This window comes from Hakea prostrata, chromosome 6 (assembly GCF_041222555.1).
Source record: "Hakea prostrata isolate BN-2017 chromosome 6, UWA_Hpros_2, whole genome shotgun sequence".
In the NCBI taxonomy this organism is placed as follows: Eukaryota; Viridiplantae; Streptophyta; class Magnoliopsida; order Proteales; family Proteaceae; genus Hakea; species Hakea prostrata.
Window position 1 is genome coordinate 28,232,479 of NC_142605.1, and position 14,966 is coordinate 28,247,444.

General features: G+C 36.7%; 2 long non-coding RNA genes across 5 annotated transcripts; both read right to left on the bottom strand.

The window, feature by feature from the left end:
- Nucleotides 1-976: 976 nt before the first annotated feature.
- Nucleotides 977-7,491, bottom strand: LOC149013059 (uncharacterized). Of its 4 annotated transcripts, none has more exons than XR_016174081.1 (6): nucleotides 7,330-7,491; nucleotides 6,524-6,586; nucleotides 3,708-4,230; nucleotides 3,245-3,601; nucleotides 2,214-3,014; nucleotides 977-1,608 (listed from the first exon to the last, which is right to left on the bottom strand). It is a non-coding gene; the product is annotated as an uncharacterized LOC149013059 (long non-coding RNA). The 4 variants fall into 4 exon arrangements; XR_016174080.1 differs by having other exon boundaries at nucleotides 2,111-3,014; XR_016174079.1 differs by lacking the exon at nucleotides 977-1,608 and having other exon boundaries at nucleotides 1,635-3,014.
- A 4,834-nt stretch (nucleotides 7,492-12,325) lies between these two features.
- LOC149013060 (uncharacterized) lies at nucleotides 12,326-13,917 on the bottom strand. Its single transcript, XR_016173898.1, has 3 exons — nucleotides 13,811-13,917; nucleotides 13,248-13,350; nucleotides 12,326-12,580 (listed from the first exon to the last, which is right to left on the bottom strand). It is a non-coding gene; the product is annotated as an uncharacterized LOC149013060 (long non-coding RNA).
- Nucleotides 13,918-14,966: the final 1,049 nt, after the last annotated feature.

The window sequence follows — 14,966 nt, forward strand, 5'->3', positions numbered from 1 at the left end:
CGGTATCTACAGACTTGGAAGTTGCCTGAGTAGCAAGATTTGTGAGCAATTGTTGGAATTTTTTATTTGGGAATAGGTGGATCAGCCATGTTGTCTTTGGAGCGGGAAGGTACTCTCTTATGGACTCTATATTTGTCCAAATGGTGTCAACGTTGTTGCCCTATTGTCCGAATTGTACAAGTGAATTATATATCAAAATCCATTGGACCAACTCTAACTCCTCGAGTGATTCGAGGTTGAAATTTCAACCATTTATAATTGTTTGCCAATGAAGGGTTGGTTCAAAGGTAAAACTCATACTTCTCATGAGAGGTCTTGGGTTCGACCATGGCGGACGCCATTACATTTCTTGAATTAAAAAAAACACCAGTAACAAAACAAAAAAAAAAAAAGAAGTTAAAAAAATTTATATATATATAAAAAAATACACGTGTCAAGATTTACCATAAAGGAAAAACTTAAAAAAAAAAAAAGGTTTTGACGGAGAGAAAAAAAAAAGGGTTTTGATGAAAATGAAAATTTTAGGTAAAATATAATGTGTTTTATATGGTTCTTTTTCTGTAAGCATTTGCATCCTTATTTTCTTACCAAAACGTGAAGTAATAAAAAACTGAGATTCTCTACCTCTTGTTCTCTCTGAGTCTCCTCGTAACATGCGCATTATGTGAATTCCATATTTCTCTATCCTTTCGGTTTTTTGCTAGCTTGATCTGCTGCTAAGCCTTGATTGGTTGAATCTGGTGCTTATTAGCTTCCTTAGAAATAGAAGATAACATTTTATGAAACTCTCAATATCTCTCCCTATTAATAATTCTACCCAATGTAGACCAATTTCTAGGCTCAAAAGTCTAGAACAGTGTTTGAACTTTGAACTTCCGTCTCACACAATCTTTTGATAGAGAGAAAGAATCTGCTCAATAAAAATAAAAATAAAAGAGAGAAAGAATAATCAATGTAGAAATGCTCAATAAAAAAATTCTGCAATAGATGCTAAAATAGAAAGTTAATCTCTTCATCTACTATGATTTGATGTTCATTGTCTCTCTGCACGATACCTTATTTGTCAAAGTTTGATATACTCTGCTTGAATCTAATGAGAGTATCAAAACACATGGATTAGGGAAATTCTCAATTACAAAGAAGATAATCAATCATTCTCAATCATGTATCTACAAATAACCAGTAAGAAGACCAAGAGCCTCGAAATGATAAATGATCAGGTAACAAGCATAGAACTATAGAAGAAGATGTGAACAAGTAGTGAATGCTGCTGTGACCATGATTGAAAGTGTCCATATGCTAAGTTCCAACCAGTAATGCGCATCTCCACAAGATCTTGGATCAACCAGCAATCTATTAAACTCATCATATCACATGTCCTCCATCACCAAGCTCTCTTAAAAAACACAAGTCTGGGTGACCAACTGAAAGAAACAAAACACCATTGCAGTCTCTCAGATCTGTACTTCAAAATTCCTCTCCTGCTCTTTCCTCATAAGAAATCAGTATAATGTCAAGACAGTCATGGATGGGCTGTAGGAATCACCACCAATCTCTTCTTACCAAGCAAATGAATTCCAACAATTTGATGCCAATTCACATAGTATCCTGCATAGTAAGTAGGCAAGCAGGATAGGACATAAAATTTAGTGACAATAATGAGAAAACTAAAAGAATGAAGGTGTATATAAAAATCACACATTTCAATGTGATCAATGATGCTGAATGTATACCTAGTGTACATACCTAACAATATGAGAAAACATAAGTTGAAGTCATTTGATTCAAACTTATACCTAGTATACATACCTAACATTATGAGAAAACAAAAATTGAAGTTATTCGATTCAAACTTATGTAAAAGAAAAGCAGATGTTAACAATGACATCATGTAGAGCTGAGGGAAAATTGTTTCAATTCATTTGTGCAAAATTGGTTCCACATTCTCAACTTTCAAAACTAAACCTTACATGGGGTGGGAAAAAAGATCATATAGCAGGGCAACAATAAATAAATCAAGTCTACTATCTCTCATAGAGCTATGTTTTAGAAATTCATCCAGTAACCAAAACCTCAGTAAGCTGAATTGATCGTCAGTAACCTCACTCACAATTCATTCTCTCCTTTCCTTATCTGCACACATTTCTCTACTTGTGACAGAGGACCCAAGAGGCAGTGTATAATATACAGAGATTCAGTGCCTTCGTTCACACCTGTTTCTCTCAAGTCTAACACGTTCCCTGTACCCAGAGTTCTGTTGCCTCGACTGATCAGGTGTAGAATTCCAACCATAAGCATTTCTGGGATCATGAAAGTTCCAACCAGGTTGATAAGAAGGGGACCTCTATGAATTCCATTTCTCCAGCCCAGTTCACCCACAAACCCATTGCTGCAAGGGCCTATGAAGTGGGAGGTACAAACCCTTGCATCAGTGCACTATAATTATCATGGTTAGCTTGGAAACTGAGATTTGTTGCAGAAAACTGCACAATGTTCCTGGAAGCAGCTACATATGCATTGAGAGGCCACCTGGTGTGCAATGCCTGGAAGGATGGAGGGTTTGGTAGGTTTGGTCTTGGTCTTGGTGGATTCAGAAACAATGCTGCTGGCAAAGTATGGAAAACAGTGAGAGGCCTCTGCTTTGGTGGGTTTATAACAATTGTAAAGGCATAGGCTTCACATTGTGCATTTGCCCAAACCCCACTGATTCAGACTTCAGTGTGAACTGCTTCATAGGAGGCCTTTGTAAGATAGGAATGGTAGGAGATTGTTGGCTTAGGAATGGAGAGACAGCCACCCAGGGTGGTTGTGTTCCAGGAAAAACAACACCAGTAAGTGATGAGTGTAACTGCAATGCTGCTTGAAATTTTTGGGGCGCTGGATTAGCCATTTTGTTTTGCAGTAAGAGGTAGCTTCCCCAAGAAAGGATGGTACAAATCCCAGGCACATCGTTTGTATGCTGCTGAAATGGCCCGTGAGAAACAACCACTGCCAACTTGGGTTCTCCCTCTATGCTGCAAAATAAGGAAAATTCCATCAAAAGCAGAAAAATACCGAATTTAGCATTGAATATTTAAAAGGGATGGAAAGAGAAAGAGAGAAGGGGTGGTGGTTGAAGAAAAAGCAACAGAGAAGAAGGGTCAGGGATGGTTCATTCATGTTAAAGGGGCAATTATGTCTTCCTCAAAAATCTAACTTGCTATAATGTGATGATACAGAATGGTAGGCTGGTAGCATACACAACCTTGAATTTTAAGTGCTTGTTGATAACATCCCCTGCACCTCATTTTTCAAGTGCTACTAAGCCGATGTTGCTCAAAGTAATCAATATGTGCATACATGGACACTTTAGGTAATTGCAACAATTCTTCCAAAATACTTGATCCTTCCATACGCTGGCCATCGGCATCAATTTCCCCATGGCAACAAATACTCATACTCTCAAGAGCAGGTGTACTAGCTCGTAGGAATAATGAATTTGAACTGAGGTCTTATACCAAAGTCATGGCTAATAGTGACAATTTGAAAATGGTCAAGTGAGCACTCTAGGTCATCTTGTGCTTCCCAAAATTCTATAGCAATGAATGTGGAGCAAACCCCCCTACAGAAGTAAATGATATCCAATCAATGTGAGAATATCATCAATATTGAATTGGATCCACGAAAAAGAATATGAATAGTGTCACATAAAACCAATATACATATACCTTGAGGGAGATACGTAAACAGAGTTTTTCTGTATTGGCATCAACAGAAAGAATATATGATTGTTCAGTCTGAGGCTGACAGAGAATTTTTTTCCAATACACAACTCCATTAACAGAAAGTTGATAATGATCAATCTCGCTTTCTATGTCCGTTAAAGCAGTAACCGTGTCAATCTGGTTCTATGTGTTGGAACCCAATGTCAGAATTCAACATCCATGTTTCCAGTGCAATAAAAGAGAATGTTGTACTTCATGGTTGAAGAAGAAGCGAAAGCAAAGGCATAACGTTCAAAACTGTGGCGAAGACCATGATGAGGCAATGGCATCTGTTGCTTTGTGATAGGGTTAATGACATAAAGAGTACTCCTCTTCTTCATCAATAGCAGACCATTGCAACTGGCTAAGACAGTTACTCTTGGATGGTGAGGGGTGCTTGTGGCTTGATTAATAATCTTTTCCGTCCTCTAGCTTCATCAAGTATGTATCGAACATACCTTTTCCCTTGAGAGGGTTTGGTATTTCCCTGCAAATGAGAAAAGAAATGAAGATTACCACTTCTTCATAACGGTAACAAAAACAATTGAAATGGGGAAAAAATAGAAAACAATATCTCATGCTACTTCATCGAATAAAATGAAATCAAAGAACTAGAAAATGGATATAGAACACCTTAAGGTAAATATAGTCCTTTTTTGTACTAAAATCATTCAATTTTTGAACTGAACAATGAATATTTAGGTATAAGATACATAGTAGGGAAGACGGATATTCACGTGCACACACACTCACACAGAGCCACACATACAAATGCATAAAAACTCAAATCGTTTTCACCAATTCGCTTTTCACAAAGCAGGATTAAATCATATATATAAAGGGAATTGAAATTCTCCTAAAACTAGGCTAACACTCTAACTAAGAAATCGTTACATATTAGGAAAGTAAAAATAATTAGAACCAAATATTCTACAAATCTAACTTCTAAAATAAAAAAAGAAGTCATCTCCCCAAATAACATATTTCCTAAAACTCTGCTAGACCCATGACTCAAATTGGATCAGATTCATCCTGTCTAGAAACCCGGTTAGGTTTGGGTCAGTCCCAAGTAGTGTATCTGCATCAAGAGTGCTCATACAATATCACACAAGCCATGTAAGCTCTTCAAATATATAAATTCAATTCAGATTTCCCCTTGATTTCTAAAGATGGGGGATTACATCCTATAAAAAGAAACTTACATGAGTCTTAATATAAGGTAGTCAAACCAGCACTCCAATACAAATGAGGAAACTAAAAGGAATTTGGATTTGAACATCCCATGCATCTTACTTTTAAAATACAATAGAATAAAACAATGCCATCACTTTCCCAAATAACATAAACTCATCCAATCCTGATAAACCCATGACTCAACCTGACCCAGTTCATCTCGATTTGGAAACCTAACAGGGTTTGGATCCAATGCAATGTTCATAGAGTTAATGCTATAATACTTATAACTAGGACCATGGAACAAGGTTGGGCAATGATCTACCCAAGAGCCCCATGATATCTCCCTTTCTTGCAAGTCTGATGTGAGACAAGGAACGAAATAGGAAAACCACATCTGCTCGACCAAGATGTCAGATCAATTGAAAGCAAAACAATTCGCAGTTATTTATAGGTGTTATCTCAACCAAGACCCAACGAGTTTTCAATAGCTCATATTCATCCTAGTGGTTTTGCCAAAGAGCTTAAAAATTGTCATTAATTACCTTTTTGTGGCAGAAGCCTATATGTCACAGCAAAAAGGCTAACTTGCTTCAACAGAGATAAGCGAGGTCGCTTAGGTTTTGATAAAAAAAATGTAATTTAAAGGTGAGAACTAATGAGGAATTGATAGATGCAAGATGAGATTGACGTATATTAAAGTTTTACTTTCAAACACTTTAAGTTGATTTACATTCATTGTATGCTTTCTACTACTAAATTATGTATAGAGTTGAGACTGTTGGAGACAATGGATGTAGTAACCAACCAACCTAGGGTCCGAAAACTCCTATCGGTGCTTTGATTTTTTTCTTCTTTTAAAAAAAATGATAGTGGCACTGTGTTTTTATAGCCCAAATTATGTTGTACATCAAGTTTTTGAGCCTAGTAAGTAAAAACCTATGAAAATCAAGCACCAAGTTTCAATCATCGGACAACAAATCCATCAACTCCCTAACTCAATTTTCCTCCATGCCAAAACTAAGTCTAAAACTGAACCATGATTAGGATAAGTCATATGTTTATAAAACAGCTGCCGCCAAATATTGACAGGCATAGGCAATAATATGTTACCACTGCTGAATATTTATATCGAGTAGTAGTAACATATTACCACTGTTTACCCCAAAAAAGGTCATATATTATTACTCTTTAGATTTTTTTTACATATATTGATGCTAATTTTCTAAATATTATTGAATAAGGTATGTTTTCACAAGGGGGAAAAAAGTTCATCGAGATATGTAACTGTAGAATAATGAATGAACGTATTTCACTAATTCATCTACGGTAAAAAGTAAGCACCGTCAAATTTATTAGATGTGAGAACTCTATGCTGTTGACACAAAAATAATAATAATAATAATAATATTAATAGGCAAAAAGGTACTCTATTCTGTTTATTTTTCATCCCTCTTAAGTAATGAATTGCTACTTTCTACTTTAGGGTTATAAGAATTCATCTCAATGTCCTACATATGCACACGCAAAGCATTTATTCTAATTAAAAACATGAAATAAACCTTCTAGTCCCTTACTAAAATTTTTAATGGAAACATGAAACAAACCTTATTGTTTCCTGGTAAATCATTGATCCGATTCATGCAAATTTCCTTTGTATCATTGGTTATCTGCAAAGTAAAGAACATAATTATTTCCATGCATTATACTATATAATAATTAGACTGAGCAATTATTTAGGAATGAATAAAATGGAAATTGCCAATAACTTGTAACTATAATGCAATTGCTGAAGCCATTCTGTGTGAAACTTAGCATCAACAATAGCTATGAAGTAACAATTACTATAAAGCTTTGAACCCATATCTTATTGGGTATAAATTACCAGCGAGACAACAATTCAAGGGTAAATAATTCTAGCTAATAAAATCCGAATCTTCAATCATAAGAAGTCTTAACAATTGCATTGAAGCAAAAGAACGGGGGATCTTATTTTACTTTCATTAACAAACGAAGCAATGTTTAATCTTTTCTTTTCTGGATCTATATTCATATCCGATGGTAGAGGGTGTTATTCCGTAGTGACCAAGCGATCGTGGGTTGGACCTCGTAGTCGAGGAAGCCTCATGCAGGGGGTTTATTCCCTTCGAATACTCATCATTTCATCAGAAAAACCCCCACTAGGGCATATAATTAACAGCTTACACTGAAGTGCTTTCTTTATCATCCACAACAAACAACGCGCGTTCCAAAATATAAATGAATGTAAAGCAAAGAAGAGAGTCGGGGTAAGAAGACTTGAACCAAAGAAATCCATTCCAGTGATCAAAATACATTCACAGATATCATGATTCTAACAAATATCTATTCAGTTTCTTGTTAAGAATCAAACGGGAAGAGAAACCATCCATACCATGTTGGAGCTGAAGCTTGAAAAATGTGAACAGATCGAAGAAGAAGAAGAACTAATAAAGTTTCTCCTAGATAAAACATCAATAGCGGCCACCACAGAAGATCTAGATCAGAGGCTTTTCCTGACCTAAAATCGCCTTAGGGTAGGGTTTCTTGCAAGAAAAATCACATTTCTGAAGATGTCGAGAAACCTTCATGGTTAAGAATTGACAAGCGTCAAGGAGGGCTCATGCAACCGGGTTTCTTATTGTTGGTTGAACCATAAAACTGGACCAACTCTAGCTCGGACCTCATCATTAACTCGGGTTTTTTAGCCCGGCTTCGTTGTCTTTGGTTGGAAATAAAAATTTTAGGTAAAATATAATGTGTTTTACATAAGTATTTTTCTCCTTATTTATTTATTTATTTTTTTTGGTGAAGAGCTGAATTCATTTCAAAGAAAAGCCCCTGGGATACAAAGTACCAATTACATCAAAATGCAAAAGCCAAAGAAGAAAAGGTGGGGGAGAGAAAGAAAAAGAAGAAGCCTGAGAAACAACAGCATAAGAAGCAAATCTATCAGCTACTGAGTTGCCTTCTCTATGAGTATGATTTACAATTAAAACATCAAACAGAGAGGAAAGACTGAAGATATCATGTATGTAAGGACTGATCTTCCAAGGTGAAGTCTTTGACTTGTTGTTAATCAGACTAACAACGCTTCATTGTCACTTTCAATAATACTTATCTTTAGATTGAAGGAGATAGCTAGCTTCGTCCTTCTCAAATCGCGTTCCATTTGAATTGCTTGTGAGTTTCCTCCATAAGGGAGAGGTGAAGAGAGTGTGATCCAAGTGATCACGAGCAATACCACCAAATCCAGCCTGGAAGTTGTTGGAACCCTTGTTGATTGCAGATCCATCAACATTGATTTTGATGAAATGCAAAGGAGGTGCCCTCCATTTAATGCTTTTGAACTCTTTTCCTGATCTGCTATGCTGATGAAGGGCTAGATGCTCTGCAGCTGTTGATCGAGCAGATCTCCATATATGATATGGATTACTCACTGGTCTAGAGTAGACAGCATTATTGAAAGCTAACCAAATGTGCCACAACATAAGTAAATGTTGTACGAGTTCCTCCAATGCTGAACTGTTTCTTCTTGCTGAATTCAACCAATGAGAAATCTGATCTATAAGATTTGTGGATCGATTCCACCAACAAATTCTGAGCTTTGACCATACCTGTTTGGCAAAGTGACAATGAAGAAAGATATGATTAGTGGTGGCGCTTTCTTGTGAACAGAGTGAGCAAAACGTGAATTAATCAAAAGACTCTCTACCTTCTATATTGGCTCGTTTTCTTAAGTTTCTCCCATAACATATTTTTTTTCCTTCATTTTTAACAGTAAATCTCTCCATAACATTTACGTAACATTACGTAAATTTTATTTTTTCTCTATCATTCCTTTTGTTGTTGAGTCTAATTGGTTCAGTCTAGAGTCACGTGAAGGTTATAAAGTCCTAGCTTGCTGTATATAAATCTCTTCATGATTTATTAATGCTTCATAGTATGAGATCAAAAGTTTAAATGTCTTCTCTACATTTTGTATTAAATTATATATTAATTTTACTCTGAAAATATAGAGAAATATGCATAAAATTGCTTAGGACAACCTCAATTCTGTAAAAAGAAAAGAAAAGTCACTTCAAGGTCTTTTCGTTTCTTCTTTGATGGTTTCAAGATGCCAAGCAACAAGAAGATGAACAAAGATTGGTTACCTTTAGCCGCAATTAGTATTGAAGGCTCAAAGACTCACACTTTCTTTTGACGGAACTCCAAATTCAAAAAATTTTAAAAAAAAATAAAGAGAGAGAATAATCGGTGTAGAGGCTCAAACTGGAATTTGCTCAATAGAAAATTCAGCAACAAATGCTAATATAGAAAGTTAATCTCTTCGACTACTATGATTTCAGGATTTTTATTTGCGGCAGCAGCAGGCATGGCCAGGATTAAGCCACGTAAGAAAAAAAAGATCCGACGGTTGTAACTGTAAAAGTAAAATTTGATTTTTACATTTAAAAGTTTAAAGGTTTTCGAATTTACAAAACACATCCCTGCGTCTATTCAACTTTAATCCTGCTTGAGAAAAGTCCAGAGAAGAAATATTCGTTTTCGCTTTATGATCCCCCAAAATTCGAATGGAATTTTTCCACTAGCTTTTTTAAAGAGTGGTTTCACACTATACATGAAGTATAAAACTTGAGGTGAATCGGCTTTGGACAATATATTTCTCAAATACACAGTTTGATGTAGAGAAAAAATGCCCGGCCGGAAACAGCTTGAAGTTCGATCCGAAGATGTGAACCCCAAGAAATGGGGCGTCTCACTAACAGAAAACTTGTTCGAGTCTTTCATCTCTAAGTATAGGGTCGACAGCCCCAAAACCACACCCACGGCTCTCAGGGTTTTTGGTGATGGCTCGTTCTTCAGTCCGTTGTTGTTTGGAAGGTTCTTTGATCCATCCGATGCCTTTCCTCTGTGGGAGTTTGAGTCAGAAGTCCTACTCTCGGCACTCCAAAGCTCTGGCAAGACCACTGCCGATTGGTCTGAAACGGCAACAGAATTCGCACTAAAAGCAGAACTGCCAGCAGGTAACTACTGATCAATATAACTAGTTAATTTGCTAGTTCAACTTAATTTTGACAAATATAAAATCCTGTTGATGTTGATCTCATCATCATGTTCACCACCGTAACTACCTGTACCCAGCTTACTTAATTGCTATTCTCTTTTCTTGGTTGGTATGGTATGGTATGTTCGTCGGTTTGATGCTTGTGCATCGGAGGTGATGCGCACAAGAAACTTTAGAAGCGCTTGGAACTCAACTATACACGGTACAGTAGCAAGTAAGAAAAGATTAAAGTAGATACCAAGATGCCAAAGGCAAGGCCGGCGATGACCATGTTCTCGGTGGAGACGGCATCGAGCTCTAGCGTGGTAAGTTGGCCGGCGAACACTTGTGTGGCGGCGCCGAGAGAATACTGAGCGATGGTGGTGAAGATGGCAGGAGCTTCCAGGTACCAAAGCTTCTTGTTCTCCTTCAATGACTCCTTCAAGAATTGACTGCAACTCCTTATCTCCTCTATATCTGCTTCCTTATAACTCTGCAAAAACGGCTCCTGCAAATCATCTCCTGGCATTTTTCTTCTCTTCCTGATCTCTCACTTGAAAGAAAGAAAGGAAGAAAGAAACCCAGAAGGATCAAATTCTCTTCTAAAGTTTGCAGCGAAGGTAACTACACGAATTCTTCGTCTCAGCTTTTCATCTTCTCAAGTAGGATTAAAGTTGAATAGAGGCAGGGATGTGTTTTGTAAATTCGAAAACCTATAAACTTTTAAATATAAAAATGAAATTTTACTTTTACAGTGACAACCGTCCGATCTTTTTTTTCTTATGTGGCTTAATCCTAGCCATCGGTAGCAGCAGGCAGCTGCTGCCGCAAATAAAATCCCATGATTTCAATATTTATTGTCTACTGCACGATACCTTTTTTGTCAAAGTTTGAGATACTTTACTTGAATCTAATGAGTAGATCAAATCACATGGATTACGGAAATTCTCAATCACAAAGAATATAATCATTCATTCTCAATCATGAATGTACATACAAAAACCAGTTAGAAGACTCCAAAGCCTTAAAATGATAAATGATTAGGTAACAGGGTTAACATCCTCAGTGGCACTCATCCAAGCGGCCAACCAGCGGCCGCTATGGATGAGCGTCACATATCATTTAAAAACATCCAATTCATTGGTTGATTACCCTAAATTTTTCTGCAAACTGTGTAAAATGAATCCGGCTTCTAAGCAAGGTTCGACATGTCGACTCGTGTCGCCGTGTTGGACCACGGGCCCAACAGGCTCAGGGGTGCCGACTCCGCCAAAAGGTCGCCCGACTTTTGGCAAGGGTTCGAGAAAAATCGAACCCCTCTTTCGAAGGGTATTTCAGGTCATTTTGACCTGAAATTTGACGTGTAACCTAATTTGAGGCCAATAAATACATTGGGAGTGTTATTTTGACATATAACATCACCTAACCTAAAGTTTATAATTGACACATGTCCAGCTATATGCGGGCAAAACTGGAAGTTTGAAAAATTCATATAAACTAATGTAAATATGCAAAGAGAACACAAATACACAAGTAGTAAAGAGATGTATTAAAGTTTATAATTCATTATACAATTATGTTGAGTATGGCTCATGCTTCACATATTGTTGCCGACTTGCAGGATCCCGCCGGGAGTCACGTCCTTTTAGAGGCCCTATGTCACCTTGGCAAAAAGTGAACAAAAAATTGGCGAAAAACAAACAAAAGGCTATCATATATGGCGAATTTAACGATATATCGACACAAGGCGATATTTCGTCGACTTAGTGTATAAGTCGTGTCGCTGGGGGGTGTCGTGTAGCTCCCCAGCGACACGTCGAAATGTCGCCCCGTGTCGACGATATATCCCCGACACGAGGAACCATGCTTCTAAGTCTAACTAGTTTATTCAACCAGATCGTCGACCCAACCTTGAGTCACTTAAATAAATAATAAAAAAAACCCCAAATCGGAACAAATAGAAGCGACGAAGACTCCAGCGAAGAGAACCCAAATTACGAAGTTGCAATTGCCTACCATAGTCGACGGAGACAGTAGATGCGACATAAATTATTTTTTGGTGTTTTATCTTGATTCCTTGTTACTCAAAGATAAGCCCGTTTAACAAAATTGTGATTTGAGAAGTGGGTGGCACAAAATTTGCAGAGGTTAAAGCGTGTTCTGTAGTTTTGAGTGTTAGCAGCAACAAATGAACAAATATGAGAGAAAAGAGAAGTGTGCAATTGCATCGGAGAAGGATCCACCAAATAGGATCGGATCAAAATCTTCCTCCAGTAAAGGAGAAACAATTGCTACTATGTAATCAATGTACATACAACTTTGAAATTCCTCTCCTGCACTGTCTTCCATGAACAACTCTTTACAAAACCATAAGTCTGAGTGACCCAACTAGAAGAAACAAAACACTGTTGCAGTCTCTCAGATCTGTACTTTGGAAATTCCTCTCCTGCTCTTTCACTCTTTCCCCATAAGAAATCAGTGTAATGTGCAGAGAGTATTGGTTGGGCTAGCTGCAGGAATCACCACCAATCTCTTCTGACCAAGGTATAGATTAAGAAGCAAATGAATCCAAAATTTTGATGCAAATTCACATAGTTTCCTGCACAGCATTTAAGCAAATTCGCATAGGACATAAATTTAGTGATAGTAGATGAGAACACTAAAAATAGGAAAGATACATATAAAAATGGCATATTTCAGTGAGATCAATGATGCTAAATGTATACCCAATGTCCAGACCTAACAATATGAGAAAAGATAAACTAAAGTTATTCGATACAAACTTACATAAAAGAAAAGCAGCTCTGAACAATGACCGCATGCAGAGCCAAGTGAAAGATAGTGCTTGAATTCATTTGTGCATGGATTGTTCTCACAATGTCTATTTTCAAAATTAAACTACTATCTCTCATAGAGCTATGTTTTAGAAATTCATCCAGTACCCAGGAGGGCCAGGACTCCAATATTTTCTCTTCAGCTACAAACGAAGTAATCCAGCAACAGATTTTATCGAATTTAACATCAACAGAAATCATATGGTAGGCACAAACATGAACAACCAACTACTAAAGTAGAAACTAGACTTTCAAGATAGAATCTGTACACTGGTTGAAGGTTGGGAGTAGGGGAATAGAACAGTCCTCAGAGTCTTGGCAAAAGTAAATGGTCAGATGCCGAGATATCAACAAGCAAAGGAAATAAACAGTAGGATTTAGAAACATTAAACAACTAATAGCAATAAGAAATGAACCACCAATTATCAATACCTTGTAGCTATAATGCAATTGCTGAAGCCATTCTGTGAGAAACTTACTTATCATCGGCAATAGCTATGAAGCACGAACCCATATCAAATTGGGTACAAATTACCTGCGAGACAACAATTCAAGGTAATTAAGTCTCCATAATAAAATCTGAATCTTCAATCACTAAAAATCTTAACAATTGCATTATAGCAAAAGAACCGAAGATATTATTTTAATTTCAATAACAAATGAAGCAATGTTTAATCTTTTCTTTTCAGGATCTATATTCATATCCGACGGTTTATCGCTTTCGAATACTCATCAATTTATCAGAAAAAAAAACCCCACTGGGGCATACGATTAACAGCTTACACTAACCTGCTTTCTTTTTCATCCACATCAAACAACAAGCATTCCAAAATATAAAGGAATGTAAAGCATAGAAGAGAGTGGGGTAATAAGAAGACTTAAACCAAAGAAATCCATTCCTAACGATCAAAATGCATTCATAGAAATCATGATTCTAACAAAGATCTATTCAGTTTTCTTGTTAAGAATCAAACGGGAAGAGAGACCATCCACACCATGTTAGAGCTAAAGCTTGTCAATGAGAAAGATCGAAGAAGAACTAATCGAGTTTCTCCAAGACAAAACATCAACTACGATTCGCCGCCGTCAGAGAAGATCTAGATAAGAGACTTTTCCTTACCTAAAACCACTTTTGTAAGAAAAATCACATCTCTGCAGCTGAGCTGTAGAGAAAACCTCCATACTCGACAATTGACAAGTGTTAAAGGAGGGTTCACCGTTCATGCAACGGGGTTTTCATCAAGGCCGGTTGAACCAGAAAACCGAACCAGTGCGTGACCACAGAAGTGAAAGCCCATGGGCCAGTGGAAAACATAGAGTGGGTTGGGTAGCTTCTAATTTAATAAGAGTCCATGGGCTTATTAAGCCCATTTTGATTTTTTTTTTATTATAGACCAAGATTTCGTACTCGACCCAGATCTCAAAATTAATTCTTATCTTAAGAAATCATGCAAGCCATGGTTACGTGCTCGTGACGACATGCAGAGAGTAAATCTTTGACCAAAAAAAAGACGAGATGCAGAGAACCGAAGGCTTTTCTAGAGCTGAGCGCCACTTACTCAACAAAGCTTTGACCGATATATCGTAGCTTTGACTGTATCAAAAGTCAAACATTTCATATACGACCGTGTAATGTCTTAAATTCTCTTGTAAGTTTAGAATAATAAAACTTAAATGTGCAACACCTGTTACTAATGAACTAGTTCGAGATTTCAATGTTGACTGTCCATTTTACAGGTGGTTGAAAGTAAGATGGACGATCGAGATCGAAATCTCAGTCGATATCAACTTGACAGCACAGAGCTGCACATTAAATGCGCAACGCTAAAGTTGAGCCGATGCTCATATTATAAGGATTGATTATAAGAAGGAGAGTGAAAAAAAAAAGATAAAATAAAATTTTTAAAAAGAAAGAGAAATTCATTCATATATATATATATATCGGTAGGAAGTTTCAATTAAAAACCTTTACTATAATTTATCAAGTATAATTTAAAATAACTATTATTGAATTATGAATGCAAAATTAAGATAATTTCTTCTAGTCATCTGTAGAGCAATGGCCACTCAAATCAAAAGATGTTGTCATGACAAACCGTATGCTAAAATCAATGATTCTCGACTTGAGAGAAACTTTTCCAAGTTTTCCCT